The 15,676-nt window shown below is 42.8% G+C and overlaps 1 protein-coding gene across 2 annotated transcripts in view; it reads right to left on the minus strand.

Annotated features, from left to right (window-relative positions):
* Arhgap32 (Rho GTPase activating protein 32) overlaps positions 1-15,676 on the minus strand; it is a 252,760-nt gene that overhangs the window by 227,426 nt on the left and 9,658 nt on the right. The window contains exon 1 of one of the 2 annotated variants that reach the window (XM_070038325.1): positions 7,575-7,728. The exons of the other annotated variant lie outside the window; for it this stretch is intronic. The gene's annotated coding sequence lies outside the window, so the exon portion shown is untranslated. Of the gene's footprint in view, positions 1-7,574; positions 7,729-15,676 lie in introns of those variants that run through there. 2 annotated transcript variants of the gene reach the window in all.

Below are 15,676 nucleotides of genomic sequence, written 5' to 3' on the forward strand. Positions count from 1 at the left end.
ACTACCCAAGAATCCATTTTAGTTATCCTTTTTCCCTCTAAGGGGCTTCTCTCATTTATAGAGTTGAGTACTGCATTAAAGTCCTATATTCTTGTCGGCAAAAAGAGGGAAAGAAGTAGTAAAAGGCGATTAGTTTCCTTTCTAAGGCCATGACCTAGAAATCACACACATCACTTCTGTTCACATCCATTTAGCCAGAAATGAATTCCATTTGGCCACATCCACCTGTCAGAGAGCAGCTAAGCAAAGTAGTCTCTGACTGGGCAGCCATGTGCCCAGACAAAACCTGAGGGAAGCTATGGAGCATGGCATCTGGTGGACAATTAGTTATTAGGCTGCCAGTAACATAAGCCATGTGTACCTACCAAGAGATGATCCAGTAAAAACTGAGTGATAATTTAGGAAAGAAAATGATTACAGGAATAAAACCCCTTAATAAGAAGACATAAGATAGGAGATCCAGGACACAAACTGATTGCCTGAGGAACAGGGTCACTTTGATCTCTTGTCATTTTTCACATGCTTGGCTTTTCAGAAAAAAAGTCTGCCTAGTAAATTAATGTAACTCTTTCCTGTCCATGTGGTAAATGAAGCATATAGCCTGGATTGAGCAATTCTCATTAAGACTGTCACAAAACGGATAACTCAGTCTTTGCTCTGAGAATGATCAAATCTCACCCTATGTAGGTTCAGAGACACAAGTCACAGTATTCTCTCCAATACTACATCCAAGTCCTAAAACTACCAGATTAGACCAATAACATCTTTTGCCTAACATAGTTCATCTTTACAATGAAATGACCACCTCCAAAGAGCATAGATTCAGTGATACCTTCTTTCATATCCACTTTCTGTTCCATGTATGGTACAAGATTCACTCAAGATGTACAAGTACAGATGTATTTGATGATTACTGGTAAGACACTTGGTTTCTCTCACCTTCACTGGGCCCAGGATTGTCACTCGATGTAGAAGACTATTGAAAAAAAAAAAGTCTTGTCAATTTTTCCTTGGTAAATAAGTCTGTAGAAAACAGGTGAGTGCCCAATGATGGTCTCCACTTAAAACAATACAAATCAGAGAATCACAGAATTTTGGTTCAAGGAGGCTGGGAATAGAAAAAGCAGTAGAGACCATAGGTTCCACCTAGGTTTTTTTAGAAAGAAAAGGAAAAGAAAGAGGGAGGTAATAAGGATGGAAAGGAAGGAGGAAAAAATAGAGGAAGGGATTGATTTTGCAACAAGAAGAGAGCTTAGAAACCTTCAGTCTGACCTCTCATTTTCTATATGAGAAGAATGAATTTAGGAAAGATGATTACTCACAGGCAGTTTACAGCACAGCCAAAAGAATTACCCAAGACATCTGGCCTCCAAGTTCAAAACTCCTTTCTCTATTAAAAGTTACCCTTTTTTTTGGTCAGTGTTTAATAGTTTGAGTAATGAACTTCACATGATGTCTTTTTCCAAACCACTAAAAATTCTAGTCACCTAAAGATGACTTTGACCATATATCCTTGCAATGAATGGAGGGCCAGGAATTATTGTTGCCACCTTACACACAAGGAAATGTAAACAGCATGGTCAGATGACCAACCCAAGATCAAGATCAAGGCTAACTTCCATAAACATCTTACCATGTTAAGACAAATAAATATAGATTATCTACTTTAGAATTTTTGCCCAGAGTATGGTGCCTATAGAGACAACTTGAACACATCATGGTATTTCTAAAATGAGTAGATCATACATGCATCCTTTCAACATTTTCCATCTCCACAACCTGAAGGATTTAATGTGTAAGATAAGTCATGGTATAAGAGAAGCTAGCGAATAAGACTAAGCCAAATAGCTGGGTATCCCTGAAAATCAGAAATTTATGTCCACCTTGAATATTCTAATCTATAGGGCAACCTCATGAGAAACTGCAACAAATGTGAGTTTCTCATTTTATTTTACCTATCCTAAAACAAATTTCTTTTAAACATCAGATCAGGAAAAGCTCTTTTGTACAGATATACTGTAAAATTGTAATTATGTGATCAAATCCTACATTTTACTACCTTGATTAATATTTCGGCATTTGTCCAAACAGGAAATCTCAGGTTTCATTGGTTCATTTTCTTAACCTCAAAAGAAAATACTACTTCATCTAGGGAAGAGCCTTCTTGAGATCTGCTACAATGAGAGTCCTGCAGATTTCCAGGTCAGGGTGTATGGCTCTATGGAAGGGCCCACATCTCCACCTTACAGTTCTACAGAGTCTGAAAACTCTCCACCCTACCCAGCTCCCCTGATTATCCACAGTATTTAAGCATCATCCAAGGCCATGCCACTGTACAATTTGCCGGACTACAAGAGTCACAATGACCCCAATTCTGTTTTGTTTAACTCAGTCAGAACAATAGCCTTTTTTATTTGTTCACTCTTCCTTTGGGATTAGTGTTAAATAAACCAGCACTTGAAGTTGAGAAACACACCAAACTTCTCAACTGTAAGATAATTTAAATCAAATGCTTGAAAAAGAAGTTTAATATCATAGTCTCTATATAGTAAGCTACATTTAACATTAAGAAAAAATTAACTTTTATTATTTCAACTCTGAAGAGAATGGTTAACAGAGATGTTAATGCAAATCACAAGAAAGACTTAAGAGTAAAATATACACACAGGGAACATTATCTAACCCTGACCTAATTAAAACAGGTTTTTCTCACACATTTCTTTTTTTGGAAAAAAAAAATCAGCACCAAAATAGAATTGGTATTTAAATTCACCCTGCAAATATTAAGAACATTTCAAGTAACGATCAATAACAACAATCCATGAAATCCTCTCATTCTTAATTATCTGAAATATGCAGGTATTTACTAAATATACAGGGAAACACACAAGAAATTTCTCAAGTTGTTGTAGTTATTAGCTGTTAAACAAATGGTCTCAATAAAAGAGAAATTTTCATAACAAATAGCAAAGTCCTCAGGAGAAAAACTCTGTAATCTGAGGTTGAATTTAATATAGAGTATTTTAGGAATTTTTAGCACAGAATTTACAGCACTCTCACATGTCACCTACCAAATGCTTGCTATATGGCAGATACTGGGTTAAGCTTTAGCATGTATCATTTCATTTAATCTTTCATACAACAGTCTAAAGTAGAACCACTACTATATCCTGTTTCAATGGAAATGCTCAAAGCACACGATGTTAGGATTCCCAGGAGCAAAGTGTGTAAACATCACGGCTAGAATCTGAACTTAAGTCTCTCTCGCTCAAAAACAAAAATTGGTGCATTTCCACAGGTCTTAACTTTATAATGCTATGATAGGAAATACTACTCGTGCTAATTACAGTAAAAAATGGTCAAGTGCTAAATCAGGGTTGAAAAACATTTTCTATAAAAGGACAAAAAAAAAAAAATTGTAGGCACTGCAGGCCACACTGTGCCAAAAGTGCTCAGCTCTTCGACTGTACACCAAAGTGGCCATATACAACACAAATGATTGTGAGTGGGATTATGTCCTACTAAAACTTTACTTAAAGACACTAACATTATTTACTATAGTGGAACCAACCCAGATGCCCCTCAGTAGATGAATGGATTAAGAAAATGTGGTATATATACACAATGGAATTCTATGCCTCGATCAGAAAGAATGACATTGCCCCATTTGTTAGGAAATGGAAAGACTTGGAAAAAATTATACTAAGTGAAGTAAGCCAAGCCCAAAGAAACATAGGTCCCATGGTTTCCCTTATTTGCAATATCTAGTATATGTATGAGTCAAGCAGAAAAGGTCAGATAAGGTGATGTTAGGAAAATGAACCCTAAGATATGTATTTAAATGTTTTTTTTTTCTTTCATGCATTTGTTTCTAACGCATTTATAAGATTATTTCTTTGGTGCTTTGTATGTCCCTCCCCCACAGTATAATCCCTAGTTTCACTGTATTTGATGTCAGTATAATTTGTGGAGGGGAAGGGGAAAAACAAGTTGTTTAAATAAGTATACAGGTGGACCCGTTGCAACAATGAGAAGTACAAGTTGTCATGTCGAAAACGAACTTTACAACTTTGGTGGGGGGGGGGGGGGGGAGCACTGGGTGGGGGGGCAGGGGGAGGCTGGGAAAGATGGGAAGGGTAAACAAAGGAGGAGGCTACAATGCTTGATATGAAATGTACTCACTATCTTGCCCATGTAATTGTAACCCCTCTGTACAGTATTTTCACAATTAAAAAAAATATGTAAAAAAAAGAGTTTCTCATGAAACATTACTCTCCTTTTCATTTTTTTCAATCATTTAAAAATCACTCTTAGCTCATGAGCCATCTAGGTCCACAGTCTCTATTTTGGCAAATATGTCCTAAATAATGCAAAAAAAAAAAGTTTAAAAAATGCAACTCACAAATCCCAACTTGTAACTTCCTTGGGTACTTTGAACTGAAACTTTCAAGAAACTCTAAGTCTCAACACAAGAAACTCTTGAGTCTCAACAAACTTGTTTCAGAATAAAGATTCCTGACTCAAAAATTCTAAGTGCTACATTATGGATTTCCTCAAAAATGACCCAGAATCACAAACTTTGGAACTAGAAGAAATCTAGCACATTCTTGGTATTTAGCAACTTTTTTTATATTTCTGTCAAAGTATTAAAAAATTTCAACAAGGGCTGGATACTGATTATCCATGCTATACTCCTAGTTGCTCAGGAGGCTAAAATGTTAAGGATCTTTGTTTGAACCCAGTTAATTAAAAGCTAGATGTGAAGCTGTGGCTCAAGTGGTAGAGCACCAGCCTTGAGCAAAAAAGGTAAGCAACATCACTCAGGCCCTGAGTTCAAACCGCAGCAAGCAGCACAAAAAAATAAATAAGTAAAGTCTGCAAAGGGCTGGGGATGTATCTCAGTGCTAGTGTACTTGTATATAGCACATGAGACACCCTGGGTTCCATCCTCAGTCCCACGTGAAAGCAAAGTGAAACAGTTTTCTAGGTCAATTTGCCAAGTGAAGTAGGTCTGTATTTAAATTTAAATGGAATAACAGTAATATCTTACACATTGAAACCGTTTTCAAAGCATTTCCACATCCTTTTTAATCATATAATCCTTAAAAAAAAAAACCCTCTTCAAGTGTTCTCATCCCTAGTTTATAAATAAGGGAAACAAACTCAGAAATGCCAATGATGTGCCTACTCAGGTATTAAGTGACAGAACTACAGCCATGGACTGAGCTCAAGTCCTGGCTGCCTCCTGACACTTTCATGGGCATCAGACTGCTCATTAATGGACTAAGAGATTGCAAGAATGCTGGTTACCTTTAAAGATAAAACTACTATTAGTTCATTTCATTTTTCATTTGCTACCAGTGCTATGAAGAAAACGGCTGCTAATCCCTGACATTTATTAAATGCAATTACAGGCAACACTGAACCTACATATACTATGCAGTTAATATGCCTGGGTCAACATGCGTAGGAAAAACTATGAAAATCATTCAGACATACCAAGCAACAATAACAAAACCATCTTTGATGTCCTACCAAAAAAGAAAACGGAAAAAAAAGACAGTAAGAGGCAGAAAGAAGTTCAGATGACTGTTTTGCCATTAAAGACTTCGGCCCAAGTGTGGATAAGCTTCTGGTGATTGGGAAATAACATAGGGTTTGAAAAGGGAAATAAAAGGAACCTAACTACTACTGGAATTCAAAGCAACATCAAAGGCTCTAATGACAGTTGAGCCTGCCTTGCTGGTTCTTAGTCTCTCCCTCAAAAACAAAACAGTTATATAACTGAACAAGGTTCTTCAACTAACATTCCCTCTCTGCCACACTTCTATTGTCCCCCCACTTCTTCACCCTGTCTCCCCCGCCCCCACCTCCATGTGCAGGATCATGAGTAAAGTGGACTGCCACCCCAGCTGTGGCTGGACAAGTCTCTGTCCAAAGTGCTGCTTTATTCCAAGGACTGCTACCAGGACCATGACAAGAAGATAGCTGGGCTTTATCACAGCCCTGACCTCACACACGGTTACAGATACTTATTCTGTAAAACATCCCCACATGTCCGATTTTAGAATGAATCAGACCCCAGGCATTTCTGAAAATGGAAATGGAAACATCGTAACACCTGATCTCCACCAACAACCCTCTGAAAAGAAGTACATGCCAAAAAATACCTGAAAAAAAACTCTGAGATTGGGTTGTGGCAGCCAATTATTGATGTTACTTTCCTTCCCACTCAAGTCCAAAGAACAAATCTTGATTCTCAGATTTCACTTAGCTCAATAAAGGACAATACACAAAAGAATCACAACCATCATTACTCAAAAAATTACAACAAATCCAGATACTGAGTCAAACGAGCACATTTTGTAGACTGGAAGAGCCACTACACTACAGCACCATTTGCTTTTTCTTCTTCCAATAAAAACACAAATGAGGGCAATGTTTACAAAAGCAACCAATGTATCAGCAAAGTTATTCCCATTCAGATGTACTTAAGAGGTCTAAATCAGTGCCAAATAAAACTCTGGAAGAATGGAAAATAAAAGAGATGCTGACAACAATGCCCTGGCCCAGCTGCCAGCTTACCCGTGTAGCATCATGCAGTGCCCGGAGCAGTTTACATGCTGATTGTAATTCCGCATGCAGATCAAAATTATAATTATCTAAATTCTATTTCCTAAAAAGATAACTGTTCGAACTGCATCCCAAGCATCTGCCTAGGCACCTCCTCCTCCTCCTCCTCCTCCTGGATCCCATCACCTTCTCTAAGATTCAGATGCAGAATGGGCCCAGAGGCTGCCTAACGCTCAGAAATCAGGTCTTGACAGTCCCTCTCCATAGCGTGTGCTGAAAATGTGTAACATAAATATTTACTCTAGTCAACAAAATGAGAAAGGCACCCTGCAGTGGGGGGAGAGGGGGAGGCTCTGTCACCACTGTAGTCCAACATGTAGCAGCAACTTCAGCCAATTAGAAAGACAAGGGGGGGGGGACTCCACAAGCAAGGGGGGGCAGAGGCGCGATGACATCTCGCTCAACGCCACCACCCCCCCCCCCGAAGCACACCAGGACCAGTTCCTCATAGGTCGTCCACAGCGCAACTGGAGGGGGCCGGGAAGGCTGCTCTAGGAGCAGCCAGATCCCCTGGACCCCACTTGGCCCTTCCCGGGGGAGCTGCGGCTGTGGCCTGACTCTGGCCTGCGGCGGGGAGCACTGCAGCAGACCGGCCACACCGCCTCCCCCCCCCCCCCCCCCGCCGCCCGGGTCGCCGAGGCAATGGGGGAACGCAGGGTGCCAGCGCGGGAGGCGGCGCCCCCCTCCCCGCCCCGCAACCCTGTCGCCCGGGAGGCCAGAGAGATGAGTCTAGAGGAAGAGACCCAGGGAAACCCGAGATGGTCCTCCGAGAACATTCGATCCAGAACCTTGACTTTCAACCGCATTTTCCCCCCCTCTGGAAAGGAAGAGAGAGCCTCCCCCCCACCGCGCCCGCCCGCCCGCCCGCCCCGCAGCCTCACCCTCGCAGGGCCGGCCCACGTCACCCGGAGCCCCCCGGCCCTCCCGCGCCCCCGCCTTACCGAGCCCCGCGGCCCCGCCGCGCCGCCGCGGCGTCGCTGCGCCCCGCTCGCCGCTCCGTGTCTGCCCTCCGCGGGCCCGGCCCGGCGCCCTCACCCGCCGCCGTGGTCGCCGTGGCCGCCGCTGCCTCCGAGCCTAGCGCCTGGCTGCCCAGGGCCGCCGCGGGGGCTCCGCCGGGCGCCCCCAGCGCCAGCGCCTCATCCCGCCTCAACGCCCCGTCAGGCTCGGGGGCGGGGGCGCCGGCTCCGGGCCGCGGCCTCGAAGTCCCCACCGCTGGGGCGCCCCGCGCTCGCCCTCCCGCGGCGGAGTCGACCCCGGGGTGGGGGGAAGACGTTGGTCCTCGGGCTCTGGAGCCCCCTCACCCCGATGCCTTCGGGCCGCCCCCGCCCCGCTGGCCGGCGCGCGCCCCCGCCGGAGCCCGCCGCCCGCCCCAGCCTCCGCCTCCTCCGCTCCGCCTCCTCCAGCACCCGCGACGCCCGCAGCGGGGAGAAGAGGCGCGCCGCCGCGATCGCGAGCACGAGCACGCGCGAGGAGGGCGGGCGGAGAGCGCGCGCGCGGCCGCGCGGCGGGAGCGCGCGGAGGCCTCGCCTGCTGTTGTCCGGGGAAACGCACGTGCGCTGCCGCGGGTGGAGGGGAGGTTACTGCGACGGGCGCGCGGGGGTCCCTCCCGGGGTGGGATGAGGGCGATCCCGATGCCACCCGGGGCTCAGACGCTGCCTCCAGCGGACTGGACGTATTCTGTTGCCTGGGCCTCGGCGTTGTGCTCTGGTGCGGAGGGGGGGGGGGGTGGATAAGACCTGCCGCAGCCAGCACCGCCAGGAAGAGGCACCCTAGGAGACTGGCTGGGGTTTCTCCCCCGTTCCCATCGGACCCCAGAATAAAGTCACCGCGCCGCGGAGCAGGGGAGGGGGGCGTTGCCAGGAAGATCCTCGCCACTGACTTCCCCCTGGCGCATCTGGATCTAGAATCCACTCAAGCCGCTCGTTCTTTGAATACGGGAGGGGGGAGGGGGGTGTGCCTGAAAGTTCCTACACTTGGCTTCCTCATTCATTTATGGGCCAAAAAATCGCCAGAGGCGTAGCAAGGAAGAGAGAAGACCCGAAAGGGTGAGTGAGTGAGTAGGAAGCATCAAGCTGCATGGTTAGGCTGGAAGATTTATAGGCAGGGATCCCCCTGCCTGTGGATGGCTGGGCCCTTGATTCTTTCCAGTTCCTTTTGTTGCTCCTCCAAAGCGGGTGTTGGGCCTCTACCTGCAAAGATCTTGGGCAGTGTGACAGAATGCAAGAAAGATAAGTTAACATTCTACCGTTTTCCATTTCTTTCTTTCTTTCTTCTTCCTTTTATGTTTGTTCCTTTTAGTCCTTCTGGCTCATTCTGTGTCTTAAGTATTGTGGGCAAGCGATAGGGTTAACCTACATAATGGACTCTTATTCTCAAGCCTGTTAAACACCAAATATTGCACCATCTAATGTCATTTCAGAGACTGGGTCCACTCAGCCTTTAGTCATTTCAATAGGAGTTGTTGAATGTAAAACATGGCTTTGGCCGCAATTAGCAACATTTCAAGGGCATACATGAAATTCACCAGATTCCACCACCTCCTGGAGAGAAACTAGAGAGGGAATATGTGCAATATTACCATTCTCTGGTCAGCTTTGGTAGAATCAAAGTTTGATTTAGAGACCGATTCTAGATGTTTTCTAGCACAGAACCAGGAATGTGAAGAATTAATTGACAGGCACAAACTGGGAAGGGAAAAAATGGAAATGAGCCAAGTTTCAATAAATGCATCTCAACTCTCTACTGAAAATCATTAGTTTTTTTTTAGAATCAGTAATTATGTTCAGAATACTCCTTTGGTGCTAAAGAACTCTGTTTTGTGCAGTGCTGGCACTTTATCACTTGAGCCATACCTCCACTTCTGGCTTTTGGCTGGTCAATTGGAGATAAGCCTCAAGGACTTACGATCATGGTTGTAAAATTAATATTTTATCAAATGGTAACCATCCTCTAGAGTTCACCTTTGGGCCATAGAAAGCCTTCTCGGCCAGAATGGGACCCATATAGATTTTATATGTGTTGCTCTTAGGGTTTGGTGAGCATTAAGTGTAACTATCCTACAAATCTTGCACTCTATGTGGGACAGAAAACCATAGGTGGTAAGTTTTGCCCAAGGCCCCAGGCTCTTGGCTACTCTCAGATAAGATTATGACAATTTGAATATGCACACATATATATAAACATATTGTCTTAAGTATGGCATTTGTGCCAGGCGCTGGTGACTCATGCCTATAATCCTAGCTACTCAGGAGGCTGGGATCTGAGGATTGCTATTTGAAACCAGCCCAGGCCATGAGACTCCAATAAACTACTAAGAGAAGGCTGGAAGTGGTACTGTGGCTCAAGTGATAGAGCACTATCCTTTAAACAAAAGACACTTAGGGACTGCACCCAGGCCCTGACTTCAAGCCCCAGGACTGGCAAAATTTTTTTTTTAAATTAAAAAGTATGAATTTGGAAGAGTGGATTGCAATTGTGTAACTCCTTAAAGACAAAATGAATAACAGGAAGCTGGAATATGTGATGTGTGCTGGAGAAGTAGAGGGGAAGGGCGGAGGAATGGAGAGAGAAAGGATGGGCAAATACTGTCGTAATAGTCAATGTACATATGTGAAAATGGAACCCGATAACTTGAGGGGATGATGGGTGGGGTTGGGAGGGATGGGGAGAATGATGGAAGGGGTGACATTGATCAAGATGCAGTGTATTCATAAATTGTTATGTTAAATTGAAACCATTTGTACAACTAAAGATTTTTTTGTTGGTGGTGGTAGTGGGGCTTGAACTCTGGGCCTGAGCATAGTCCCTGTACTCTTCAGCTCAAGTCTCCGTTCTACCACTTGAGTCAAAGCACCATTTCCAGTTTTCTGGTAGTTAATTGGAGATAAGATTCTCACGGACTTTCCAGTCTGGACTGGCTTTGAACCACGATCCTCAGATCTCAGCACTCCTGAGTACCTAGGATTACAGGTATGAGCCACTGGCACCCAGCTAACTAAAAGTAATTTTTTAAAAAATAAATTATATTTTAAAAAATGAATATGACAGAACTGGGTGCAGGTGTCTCACACCATCATAGTTACTCAGGAGGTGAGATCTGAGGGTCGCAGTTCAAAGCCAGTCTAGGCAAGAAAGTTTATGAGACTTTTCTCCACTAGACTACAAAAAAGAAAGAAAGAAAAGAAATGGATCTGTGGCTCAAGTAGTATAGTGCTATTCTTGCACAAAAGAAGCTCAGAGATGGCACCCAGGTCCCGAGTTCAAGCCCCAGAATGGGCACAAAAGGAGAAAGAAAGAGGGGGAAGGAAGGAAGGAAGGAGGGGGGGAGGGAGGGAGGAAGGGAGGGAAGGGAGCAAGGAAGCAAGGAAGGAAGGAAGGAAAGAAGGAAAAGAGGAGGAAGGGAGGGAAAAGAAAAGAAAAAGATTCTGAGAGCCTTCATTCTTTTCAGAAAGCCCTCACAGTTGCTACAGCAACTGAATGTTAAATTGTTTATGCTTTGGTGTTTTGGAGGTGAGTGACATATAAAGTCACTTAAATATTTTCCTGTTAGATCCTTAAAACATTAGGGAACTCTATCTAGTTTAGTGAGAGAATAAATGGATTCCACATGTGTTTTCTTATGTATTTGTTGGTTTATTTCTTGTGCCATTTCTGGGGCTTGAACTCAGGGCCTGGGCACTGTCCCTTGGCTTTTTCACTCAAGGGTGAAATTCTACCACCTGAACCACAGCTCTACTGGTCTCCTGGTAGTTAATTGGAGAAAATGGGTCTCATGGATTTTCCTGCTCAGACTGGCTTGGAACCACAATCATCAGATCACAGTTTCCTGAGCCACCAGCTTCACATGTGTTTTCGAAATACCAGAGGAATTTGAGCAAGTTCCCTGGTACTGATATTCCTTCATTTGTTCTGAGCCAGCCATCTCTGTCCCTGAATAGCTCTATCCAAAGCACCAATAAATGGAAGATTACCATCACTGGGCAACTCCAGTTTTTCTGACCTTGGTGTTTCAGATATATATTATAATCAATTACTTTTATCCTAATAATGCTTAAGTGGTTAAATACATAAATCACAAATATTACAACATGCCCTTAAAAAAAAAGAATCTGTCCAACTGTAAAAACAATGCTAAATTACTGAATGTGTTAGCTGTTTATGGTTTGATTGAGATTTACAAGGTTAGGGCAGAAAGGGGAAAGCAACCTTTCTGAAGCTGTCAGAGGCTGCAGGCAGTCCTCTGGAAGGTGGCATCAGGCTCACTCGCAGCATATCAGATCTGATGCACTGCAGTCCCTTCTAGGCACTGAAGCAGAGTCAGTGCAGACAAGTAAAGCCAGCCAGAGGGCAACCACACAGATGGCTGCAACACTTACCTAACCTAGAGTTTTAGAGAAAGCCTGGAATCTGAGTGAGGCAGAGAAAAGCAGCTTATTTGCATCTCAAAATAGAAATGTTCAACAGCTGGCTTGAGAAAATGTGAATTGCTGACAGTGGTCCAGGTTTAATAGAGAATTTTTCCATTGTGACCACTGACATTGTCTTGCTTATTTATTTTTTTCCTGGCCAAAGGGCCAACTCCATATTGCTTACAAATAAAACAAGATGATGAAAGAAGACTTTGGAAAAGACTGTCAATCTGTAACATTTTCCAGCTAATATTGAAGCCTGTTGGATTAGCCATTCTAAAAAAAAACAAAAAAAAACCCTTTGCAAATCAACAAAACTACTATTGTTAACATTTTAAGGAACATATATAATAGTCTTATCATAGTAATCGAGTTTTAGTATTTTTCCCAGAAAGATTGTGTGTGTGTGTGTGTGTGTGTGTGTGTGTGTGTGTGTTATGTGAGAGAGTGTGTGTGTGTGTGTCTGTGTTTGTGTATGGGGGTTTAAACTCAAGGCATAGTCCTTATGCTCAGTTTTTTCTCTGGTGACTGGCATTCTATCAATTAAGACACAACTCCTATCTGGCATTTTTGCAGGTTAATTGGAAATAAGAGTCTGGCGGACTGTTTCAGCTAGCTTGGAACCACGATCTTGAGATCTCAACCTCCTGCGTAGGTAGGATTACAAGTCACCAAGGCCCTAAGCCCCAGGAAGATTTTTTTCTTTTCAATCTTTAAATCTTAACACTTATCTGCAAATCTAATACCTACCTTCATGTCACGTTAGAACCCTTCAATCCACAGCTTCTGTAAAGGCTCCTCCACTGGGCCCTTCATTTTCAGAGTTCTAACTATCCACTGCCCCAGGGCTCTGACCTGGGCCCCTACATATTCTGTTTCTACTCTCGCATCCTCCATAGTCCTCTCCCAGCCTAAGACCTTAAATAACCCCACACAGGGATGTGTACCTTTAACCCTGACCTCTTCTAGGACTCTAAGCTCATATATCCAGCTCTTTCCCCGGCATCTCCACTTGGATATCTTAAACCTATTGTGTGTATGTCTATAACAGAACTCTTTTTTGTTGAAATGCTAGGTTGAAATGATCCTCCTGTCTCTATCAGGGAATACATATTTGTGCACCATCATGCTGGGGATTGAACTCCAAACCTTGCACATGCTAGGATGTTGCTCTACTACTGAGCTGCATCCTCAGGTCTAAAGCAGAATTTTGTCTTTATTCAAAGCAAAACCAAAAATGGATTTCTCTAAATCTTTCCCAACTCAGGACTAAAACATCTTTCTCCCAACCACCACATTTGTTTCAGCAGCTAAATGTTGCAATTCTACCCCCAGAATGGAACACAATCTTTTCGCTCCCTCTTAGCTATTATGCACACCCACATCTGGCCCCAGTCACCTCTCTCTTGGCAACTGCAACTGTCTGCAAACTGGCTCCCTGCTTCTATTCTTTCTTCTCTATGGTTTATTCTCAACACGTTCATCAGAGAATTTATTTCAAAAGGTTAGTATGACAATGCCATTCTTTTTGCTCAAAACTTTCCAGGGCTCTACTCTTGGAGCCATATTAACAATGAAATCCAAAATACCCTTCCCATCCTTTCCAGGCCCTTCAGGAAGGCTTACTTCTCCAGCTTCTACATCTGGCCATTCACTGGGCTCCACCTCCCACTGTCCCTTCCAATCTGCCAGGGCCACTTTCACCTTCCTGGCCTTTCAAATAACCATCTAAAATAGTTCCGCCTCATCTTCCCTCTTAGTCTTCTTTTTGTTATTGTTTTTTCCCCCTTATAGCACTAGTCACTATGTAATCATGTTGTGTGACTGATACTTGTTATTTGTCTTTCTTACTAAATATAAGGTTCACAGGGGTTGAGACTTTGTGTATTCACCATTGTATCCATAATATTATGTAAAGGAATACTAACAGAATAAAATTATTCACTAGGTTTGTTGTGGCGGGGAGTGGTATGGGTATGTGAGTACAAGAGGTTGAATTCAAGGCCTCAAGCTCTCCCTTGGCTTTTCTACTCAAGGTTGGCATTCTACCACTTGAGCCATACCTCCATTTCTGGATTTTGCTGGTTGATTAGAAATAAAGAGTATTAGGAACTTTTCTGCCCAACCATAATCCTCAAATCTCAGCCTCCAGAGTAGCTAGGATTATAGGTAAGAGCCATCAGAGCCCAGCTACTCACTTCTTTGCTGCTGCTGGTTACTGCCATGGAACTATCTTTACACTTACTGCAAATAGGAACAACTTCAAATTTAAAAAATTACATAATTTGCAAATCCAATAAAAACAAACTATTCCAAATCTAAGAAAATATCAAGATTGAGCAGAGAGGTATATATTAAATAAGTAATTTAAGGCTTATCAAACCTAATCTTGTAATTAGGTTTTGATTTGTAGAAATAAAGGCTCTGAGAAATTAAAGTCAAATTAGATGAAGTGTTTTCTCATTCCCAAATGAAATCATCACTGTGTTAAAAAGGAATATGGGACATTTTAGTTTTACCTTTTGTTTTGCATGTAAGCCTGAGTAAATCAGCTAATATCTCTGTTTCTATCTGTACAGTAGGCTGGTTCACATTCTTCTTGAGTTGAATAGCATAAACATACAATGATTTAATTATATAAAAATGTCTTGGAAGAAAGTTTGGAAATTAACAGCCATTACTAATTGTTTTGTCTAACATTTTGAGAATGCAGAAGAAATTGCATTTTTAAAGATTGATGACATTAATTTTAACATTAATTTTAAGGCTAAAATTAATGGTCATTGTAGCATTTCTAAAATTATCAGGAAAAAGTTTCTAACATAGATAGCTAAGTAGTATGGTTTGGATATGATTTTCGTATGTCTCCAAGAGTACATTTATTGAGATTTTGGTCTTCAGTGTAGAGATATTATGAGGTGATAGGACACTTTCTTTTTTGAAACAAGGTCATACCATGTTGCCCAGTCTTGAAGTTGTTTTGAACTTGTAGGCTTAAGTGATCTTCCTACCTAAGCTTCCTGAGTAGTTGGAACTACAGTCATGCACTATTGTAGATGACTGGGACATTTAAGAGGTGAGACCTAGTAGGACTAGAAGCACTACCCTTGGGAAGGATTAAGGTAATTCTCATTGTACCCTGAATCCCATGGTAGCCTTGTCCCTCTGCAGTCTTTGGCTTCCTGTTTCACTAGGTGAAAGAGATCTCTTCCTCTCAGACCTGCCTCTGCCATGATGCCATCCTCCATACTGTGATACAGTGGAGGACCCTTGCCAGAGACACCGTATGCTGTTTAGACTTTCATCCTCCAAAACTATTATGTGAATAAACCCTTTTCCTCTGCAAATTATCTAGCCTTGGGTACCTTATTCTGGAAATGGGAAATAGAGTAATACACAAAACAACCTGCACAATCACCCACACACATCATTTATATGAGGTTCTATACTCTGTAGACTCATGAGCACAACAGGTAGATCATTTCAGAGTCAGTTAAGAACTTGGACCAAGAAATGAAAGGAATCGCCCTGAAATATAAACCTTTGTACAAAGCATTAATTCTGTTCCTTATCATGAAAAATTAGGTGCAGTCTTATGAAACAGTTAATGGACAAAGAAGCTGCTATAGTTGGGC

Source organism: Dipodomys merriami, unplaced genomic scaffold (assembly GCF_024711535.1).
Source record: "Dipodomys merriami isolate MVZ:Mamm:240054 unplaced genomic scaffold, mDipMer1.0.p SCAF_29, whole genome shotgun sequence".
Classification (NCBI taxonomy): domain Eukaryota; kingdom Metazoa; phylum Chordata; class Mammalia; order Rodentia; family Heteromyidae; genus Dipodomys; species Dipodomys merriami.